The 8,632-nt window shown below is 33.0% G+C and overlaps 1 protein-coding gene across 2 annotated transcripts in view; it reads left to right on the forward strand.

Annotated features, from left to right (window-relative positions):
• Window positions 1-942: 942 nt before the first annotated feature.
• The window catches only part of LOC115890501, a 483,888-nt gene continuing 476,198 nt past the window's right edge, over window positions 943-8,632 (forward strand). The window contains exon 1 of one of the 2 annotated variants that reach the window (XM_030910748.1): window positions 943-1,122. The gene's annotated coding sequence lies outside the window, so the exon portion shown is untranslated. The remainder of the gene's footprint in view (window positions 1,123-8,632) is intronic. The other variant, XM_030910750.1, reaches the window with a different exon arrangement.

Genomic DNA, 8,632 nt, shown 5'->3' on the forward strand with positions numbered 1-8,632 from the left:
TCTGGCTCTTTCTTATCATTGCGCCTTTTACACTGGAAAGCTGAACAAATTACCATTGTAATAAAGTTTATACAAAGTTTACTACACACAATCAACTATTAAAAATCGCTAAAATTGTCGCTGATGACCAGCTGATGATGTCGTTATGTCTAAAAAGTTGGCGTCTAAGGTCACAAATTCTGCTGCAGTATATGGGCAAATTCTGCAGTATATGGGCGTTACATGTCCTTGTATTCTTTAGTCATTGATATTCATCTATCTTCTTCTTTTTTGTTTCGTTCTTACTTGCTTACTTAATGATTAAAAATTTTCGGCCATAATTTCGGGGGGGGTTTGAACCCCCAAAACACCCCCCCAGATACGGCCCTGACCAAGGAGATCTTGGAATGAAAAGGAGTTTGCCAAAATGGGAAAACAACTGGAGGAAGAAATTGTTTTCGATAGAGTGGTTTGATTGGTTGGATTTCTTTTGTAACCCGTAATAAGAATAATAATAATGATATTATTAGCGATATTTAGAAAATTTTAATGCTTCTCATAGCAACAAACAACGAGCTCTTTTCTCTTGATTGAATATAATTTCTCATTTCAAACCCAAACAAACTTATACCGATCCTTACAATACACCACTCGCATTACGCCGTTTTATTTTACCACATTCCTCCACATTCGCACCGGACGGAGCAAAAAAGCTCACAATACCAATTTTGGTTACAACAACAATACGATCGCTCCATCGCCAAGCTCCCTTAAATCTTCCCCACAACCTCCACGTTGCCAAACTTATTTATCGCTCCGATTATTTTCGCCATCGATCCCCCCAGATCCGATCCGTACCCTTATCTGGCAGTCGCGCAACAGTTGGCAACAAGGCCGTCTTACTTTAAGCAGGATCTCTCGGCCGCTGTCGGCATTTGGTAAGACGCGCGCGTCACGTTCGCGACAGCCACAGTTGAGTCTCCTGCTGACGGCAGGACAGCAACAGCACACGGTGTCGGCATTAAGCGGTTGGTGCGCGAAGATTTGGCGAACGGTGTTGCCAAGTCGCGTGTGTTTTCCCTAGACCTAGGTATTTTACTACAACTATCTTTTTGGTTGGAGCGTTTCAAGTTTGATTAGCCGGTAAGCAGTGGTGCGTTTGGTTTTTTATTACAAAATAAGTTGATATTGCGATTTCGCTATTTTTAATTGGCATGTCGCGAAAGGAATTAGGGTACTAGACTTTTTCAATTAATAACAATAACGTCTTGGATATAAACAAAGATGTCATTAAATTTTTGAAAAGAAATTATGAGTAGTGTGTTGATATCGCTAATTTTTAATCCATATGTTTTTGAATAATATAAACGAGGAAGTATTGATTCTTAATTTCTTGCTGTCAGAATTTTATTAATTAATAAATTAAGAAGTAATTCAAAAAGGTCAAGATAATAATAATATGCAAATTAGAGGATTCAAGAATAAATATGTCAATGATGTAAGAAGATTGTTTTGTACTCGTATATAAAAAACATTTTATTGACGTTTCATTAACAAATTTTTAAATTGAGTTATATAGTTATGTTAAAACAAATGGAAATTTGAAGTTATACAGGTTGGGACAAAATTAATATAGAACATTAGTCACTTTTAAAAGCAAGTTGCTCTTTTATTTTAAATGGAACACCCAGTATATTTTTCCGATGTTCAATGGGGAATTTATATATTTTCAAAATATTATTAAGGTTGCCTACCCCTCAGACATAGAGTTTCCCAGATATTTTAATTTTTATGATTATGCGTCAATAAATATTTATTATTTGAAAAAATCTAGGTGGCTGTTTGATATACCTTTTGTTAATTTAACAAAAATTATAGATGTTATTGATAAAACATATTTTAATTATTACAGAATTAAGACTAGATATTTACCTATAATTATGCGACAAAAATTAGCTAGATGAAATCAAATGCTCAAAATGATTCCTTCTTGTTACCTGCATAAAATAATTATCTTTTCAAAAGGATCTTTTCATTTTAAAAGGCATATGTGGAGTTCTACCTCGAAAAGCAACTACAATAATTTCCCTCATGTTGTCGACACTAGTTAGTCGAGTTTTGTAAACACTGTTTTTTATTAACATACCCCCATAAAAACAGACTAGATAAAATCAGGCGCATTTAAGTGTTCTATTAATTGGTGAATGCAGTTTGCATTTTCGGCAAATTTCTGAGATTTTTTTTTTGTTTTAACTGACATAAAATGATTAGTTGTTAAAGTTGGACTAATTAGACAGCTATGTTGAAGTAAGGTCAGACATATCACAGCCACCTAGATTTTATCAAATACTCAGCTCAAATCATGTAAATGAAAATATCTAGGAAAATCTTTGTTTGAGGGGTAGGCAACATTAATAGTATTTTGAAGAGACATGAATTCTCCATTGATTATCGGAATAATATAGTGGGTGTTCCATTTAAAATAAGAGGGTAAAATGCTTTTAAAGGTGACCAATGTTCAATATTAATTTTGTCTCACCCTGTATAACTTTTTGGATTAAGTTTTAATTTGATTTAAAGTACAATAATTAATTAGCTACATATTAGGCTATACCGGGTAAATACCAATTTAGGTAGCTTTTATTGCAATTTAAAAATTGTTCTTTATTTCTAAAAAATGTTAATGTCAACAACCTTACATTTTAGTCATATACTTCTCTTATAAAATTCGTCTTAATTTTTCTCCCAGAATCCGAAAATCAATTAATATATAGGGTGTTCCATTACAAAAAACACAACTTTGATGTGTAACTTTTGGGGACACCCTGTAGAACTCTCTATATTTTTAAAAAGTGCTCTGAATTAACCTACATATGCTCACAAAATTTCATTTCAATACAAACTGTCGTCCTCCTTGAAGTCTCCGCGGCGTATGAGAGGTGCCACCCTATATAAACTCATCCATAGTTAACTTAAAAAATATTAGAAACTTTTTTTGTGAAATAAATGGATTGGTATGGACTTCATCTGCTGACGTCATCGTCTGTCGAAATCTGACCTGAGAAAAAAAAACAGAGTATACCACCAATATTCCAATGATCCAGGTTTAACTTTAGTTTTGTAATTTTTATAAAAAAATCCTAAACTCCATGCCGTTTGGCCACGTTGCCAGGTTTACCAGTAAATGTGTCCGATAGAAACCGATGAAAACCGCGTTACTTGCGGAAATGAGACTGTGCATGTTTTGCTTGGATAAATACGGAATGGTGTTAAAGCAAATAAAGAGACCTAAGCCGGTTTGCCTCGGTATTTTAAGTGGGCGGAACGCAAATCGGTCAATAATGTTAAATATACGTTTAGTCTAATTTAGAGTCATCTACTTGCATAACGGTGTCTTTATTATTGCATCTAGATGTTAACTTCGATTGTAAATATGGCAACATCCGATTGCGGCAGCTTAAGTAATAATTTGTTTCAAAAATGCTAATAAATGTTTGGGTGGTTTGATACTACTTCTTATATCTTTATATGTAGAAAACAACATATTACAGAAATGGTAGGTATAAGAAAAATGGAATCTGGCAACATTATTAAAAATACAGATACAGGGGTACAGGGTATACTCCACAAAAAAGGAAGGAAAGATATTTGCACTAACTACAGATGTATACCTGTGTCTGACACTCTTAGCAGACTGTACGGAAAAATACTTAAAACCCTAACAGAAGATGAATTTAGACCCCATGAGATTGAAGAACAAGCCGGGTTCAGAGCAGGCCGCTCATGCATTGATAATATCTTTCCAATAACTCAGATCATTAAGAAAAAGACGGCAACGAATAACGACCAAATTCATCTCCTGTTTGTGGACCTTATAGTCAAGGGCCAATTTGTCAAAATACATAGATCGCTTGCAATTTCGTGAGGCAATGTTGTGAGATACCTTAAAATTTTCGGAGTATCATCTAGAATACGATTTTTTTGGTACCAGCCCCGCATCCATGACAGAGCGGAGAAATACCCCCCTCCCCTAGTTAGGCGGGGTCCAATTTTTGAAAAGTTGTTATAGACGTAAAATATTGATATTGGTGTCGTTTTCGTATAACTTCAGGCCGGCAAATTTAAATATGAGATCAATTTAAAAAAAACCGATGAGAACATACACTGCGCGTCTTTTGAAGTGGGTATTTCGATTTATTGCACAAAACAAAATACCACTGACATTTTGGTACAAAATAATTATATTCAACATTGCTAGTAATATTTTGTAATGTACACATTAAAAATTACCTATGACAAATTAAGTTGGATAATTGTTTTAAAATTTTTACATATGACAAATTTTTGTTGGATAATTTTGAAAATCTAATGACATGTGTTGATGAATCAAGTTTATATTGAGAAATATTCTAAATGCTTATATTTCTGAGAACAACTCAACTTTTACCTTTGCAGTTCAGTACTTAAATATGGCTCTCACAATGCTCTCATTTATAAGTGCTGTGCGAAGTAGGAATTGGGAGCTACGACTTGCTACCTTAAACGAGGTTCAAAAATATTTGTTTGCACTTGACTTAAGGAACTACGGAACTACCAAACCAAACCAAACCATCCATGATATGTCACCATCTTGCAGAAATCAGTGTCAGTAGAAAAGAAGATCCTGTTACTTGGGAATACCTATCTTCTGGCCTTTAATGGTATAAATACGGGAACGGATTTTGTTCTCTAGGTGCTGATGAAGCTTTAGAACAAGAAAATCGGAAACTAAAAGTTTCTGGAGGACATACTGGAGTTACGCTTAATCCTGAGGCATTGGTCAAGTACTTTTTATGTGCTCCACATCTTAATCAAATATATGACACGGTTATAGGCACTCTTTCCGATACAATAAGGAAAGGCACCACTAATAGAATAAATCCATCTGTGAAAGGCAAGTGTCATCTAAATCAATGAAAGAAACTTTTGAGAACTACGTCAATCCTTTCCAGTGCGAAGATAACAATTTGATTAATTACCAATCGCATAGCTAGTGAGTACGTTCGTCATGACGTTCAAGATATGTCCGAGATAGGAAAGACCGAGGCTGATATATTTTTTAAGAGCAGAATTAAAACAAATGAGGCTGGTTTTTGGGATCCGGTAAAGACAGTAAAATTGAAACTATGTAGTTCTATGAAAAAAAAGTTAAAGTCAATACCAAACAAGGAGTCATCGAATTACGACAAGATGAAAATATTTTTACTAGATGTGTCCTTATCTGTCGTAGTCGGGACGATGATGATTTAAAAAGTATAATCGGAATCTATGAGTTATCTGCTCTTCCTCGTTGTCTATTTTATTCTGATGGATCATTAATTAAGTGTTCTGCAAAAAGTAGTCTCATGTCCCATTTGGCCGAAATTATAGAAGATGATACAGAAACACCTTCTGGATTATGTGTGTGATGTCTTAAATTTAACATATTCTGTTGCAATCATAGACGGAATGGCAGAAGTCCAAATGATATCCTTAAACAATGTGAAATTTCTTTCAGATTTTGCAGACGCATTTGTAACCAGAATTTTTTTCAAGTATGGAATGTTTAATGAAGTTCATGTAGTTTTTGGTTCCTACAATGAAAATTCGTTGAAGTCTTTTGAATGGACTAGAAGACAAAAGGGTGTAGATCCAGTAAAATACAATGTCCATGACAAAACTAGTGTAAAAAACCTTAACAAAAAAAATATTATCGCATACAACTACAAAAGATAAGCTTACCGAGTATCTCTCTAAAAACTAGTGGAAAACACTTCCAGTCAAGTCACAGTAGTTTGTTCATATAGATCAGAGATTATTACTAACAAAAAAAATCGAGACATGCCATTTTTAGAAAGCAGCCATGAAGAGGCAGATAAAAAAATGTTATTTCATATAATACAAGCGTCTGGTAAGAGGGCAAGTAAAATAAGATTTTTTTCTCCTGATATGATTCAGCTTTTGTACAAACAGGTTCTAAAATCCTCGAGTTTCCATTGCAGGCTATCTACAATAAACTAGGTCCTCTAAAAGCTGGAGCGCTTCCTGGTTTACATGCATTGTCTGGCGCAGATGTAACGGGTTCTTTTAGAGGAAACTCAAAAACTACATTTTGGAAACATTCTTAGTAGCTTCGACACATACTCTGAAAACTCTGCCATCCTTGGGTGAAACCGAAGAGATTAAAGAATCAGTTTTTTTCTAAAATTGAACAATTTATATGTTCCCTTTATAACCAAAACCAAGAATCACTGTCCGACTTGAGGTAGTGGACATTTTCAAAAAATTCACAGTCCTTTACAAAGATGCAACCGGGGGGGCATTGAAAATGATGAATAAAAACGTAAAAATATTGATTATGTTAATATGAGTGTATTACATACATATGTTTGAATAACGAACTTAACAAAAACAACAGATTTAAAGATTCACTGAAAAAGTAGTAATGTTAAAATTAAATAAAACATTATCAATATTACTAATGCGCGATGCCAGATCATGATCAATGACAGATAAAGAATTCTTACGGAAAGTTGCACTTTACGATATAATTTTAACTGTTAAAGGTAAAGCCCATTTAAACAATAAACTTTTAACACCTTACTACTGTATCTAAAAGTTTTTTTTTTATTTGAAATGTAAATACATATTTATAATCTGAGAAAACAAGGTTTAAAGTTTAAACTGGATATCCGTGAACACTATATACCAAAATGGTTCTATTAAACATATAAATTAAAGGTAATATAAAAACCTATCAAACATATGTATTTATTTTACTTTTAGAAGCTTTATTTAAAAGATATTAGTGATCTTAGATTTGGATATAGAACAAATGTTTCTATTAGCTGTGCACTGTGCATTGAGCCGATTTTAGGGATATAGAACAAAATAAGGGGATATAGAATAATATAATACTCATTTTAAGCTGATTTATTTGTATTTCAAAATATTATTTCAACACAAAATAACTGAAGTGGAGACATTAAGACATTAAGTCAAAACATAAAAAAATAAAAACGTAAAAAACAATAGTAGTAATTATTCGTCTGCATTGTTTATTAAAAACTATCATTTTTTCCGCCTATTTGTTTGGTATGTATAGTGTTAGAATAACTTAGTCAGATTATAAATCTGATTTTTAACTTTCATTGGACTATTTAAATGTTTTTATAGGTATCTCTAATATTGATAGTATTAGAGAACGATTGAGCAGTCAATTGAGTTGAAGCAGCTAGTTTGACGAAATTCCAAAGTGTGAAACATTCGAATTTGCTAAAAAATAAGGCAATCAGTGCTTTTCAAATGAACGATTGAGCAGTCAGTTGAGTTGAAGCAGCTGCTTTCACGAAATTCCAAAGTGTGAAACATTCGAATTTGCTAACAAATCAGGCAATCAGTGCTTTTCAAACGAACCGATTTGCCGCCTATTTGATTGTGGTTACAAAAGTTTAGTTACTTTTAGTTTTGTAACCAGTAAATGTGTCGTTTAGGCTATACACATTTTTTTGACACGCAGTTTTTTTGTCCAAAAATGTTAATTTTTTTTCTCAAACACTGTTAATGTTCGGTATAGAGTGTTGATGAAGTGCCTCCATACTGAAAATATTTTTAATCGATAGATATCGTTGTGAACAAACCAAACCAAACAATGATGTGCAAAAAATATCCGGTCTAGATATTGTAGTTCTCTAGAAACTTCTAATACACGCTCAGCCTGGGACACCCTGTATAGCTTATAGTGTCTTCAAGCTAATAACTACATTAAAGTATGTAATGGAAAATGATAAATAATGCTGCAAAATCTGGATATATTGGTAGCCATACATTTCTGACATCTGTATATGCCAGAGCAATTCATTTATATTTGATTGTTTATTGTATGAGCAAATGGTTTGTTGTCTTATCATTATGAACTATTAGTAACAGCTTTAACACTTATATGTCGAAATACCATGACTTATTTTTTCAAGAGTTAGGAAATATATTAAAAACAGGCTTTATATGGAGCTTTTTTATCTTTAAAATGCGTTTTTTGTTATTATGTCTAAAAAGAATAATTATCGTAACTGCATCAGTACACTATTATATGGTAAAACCATAGTAGAAGGGAAAGAGTAGTTGCACTCTCCCAAATAGTTTCTGCCAGTTTTTATAATCTGTCGAATATCGGCAATTTTTTTTGAAAAAAAATCTGGAATTTTTTTTTGGTTTTTAGTTAAAAAAACATAATTTCTTGATAATATGGTAACTAGGGTTCAGAACCGGATATTCCCGGTCCTTTTGATATATCAAAGAACCGGGACTCGAAATTATTAATTCCCGGTTCTTTCGGTACCTTCGGGATCCGGTAACAATAATTAAAAAATTATTCTTTTATTACTTGAGAAAGTAGTGATGCTATTTCTCATTGTTCTTGCTTCTTTTCTCTTTTGAAATTTCTGTAATGTTTATTAGCAATTATTGAAGTTTAAACCCAAGTAGCATTTTCACGACTTGCGACCACATGTTTACTAAACACAACGTTGGATTAGTTACAAAAAATAGTTAGCTCCCTACCTTGGGTATTAAAATAAATTTAAACGTTTTTATAACGTTGTGCCGACGTTGGACTAGTACTACAGCAAATTAGAAG

The sequence above is a fragment of the Sitophilus oryzae genome, unplaced genomic scaffold, assembly GCF_002938485.1.
Source record: "Sitophilus oryzae breed Bouriz unplaced genomic scaffold, Soryzae_2.0 scaffold_87_pilon_pilon, whole genome shotgun sequence".
NCBI classification, from domain to species: domain Eukaryota; kingdom Metazoa; phylum Arthropoda; class Insecta; order Coleoptera; family Curculionidae; genus Sitophilus; species Sitophilus oryzae.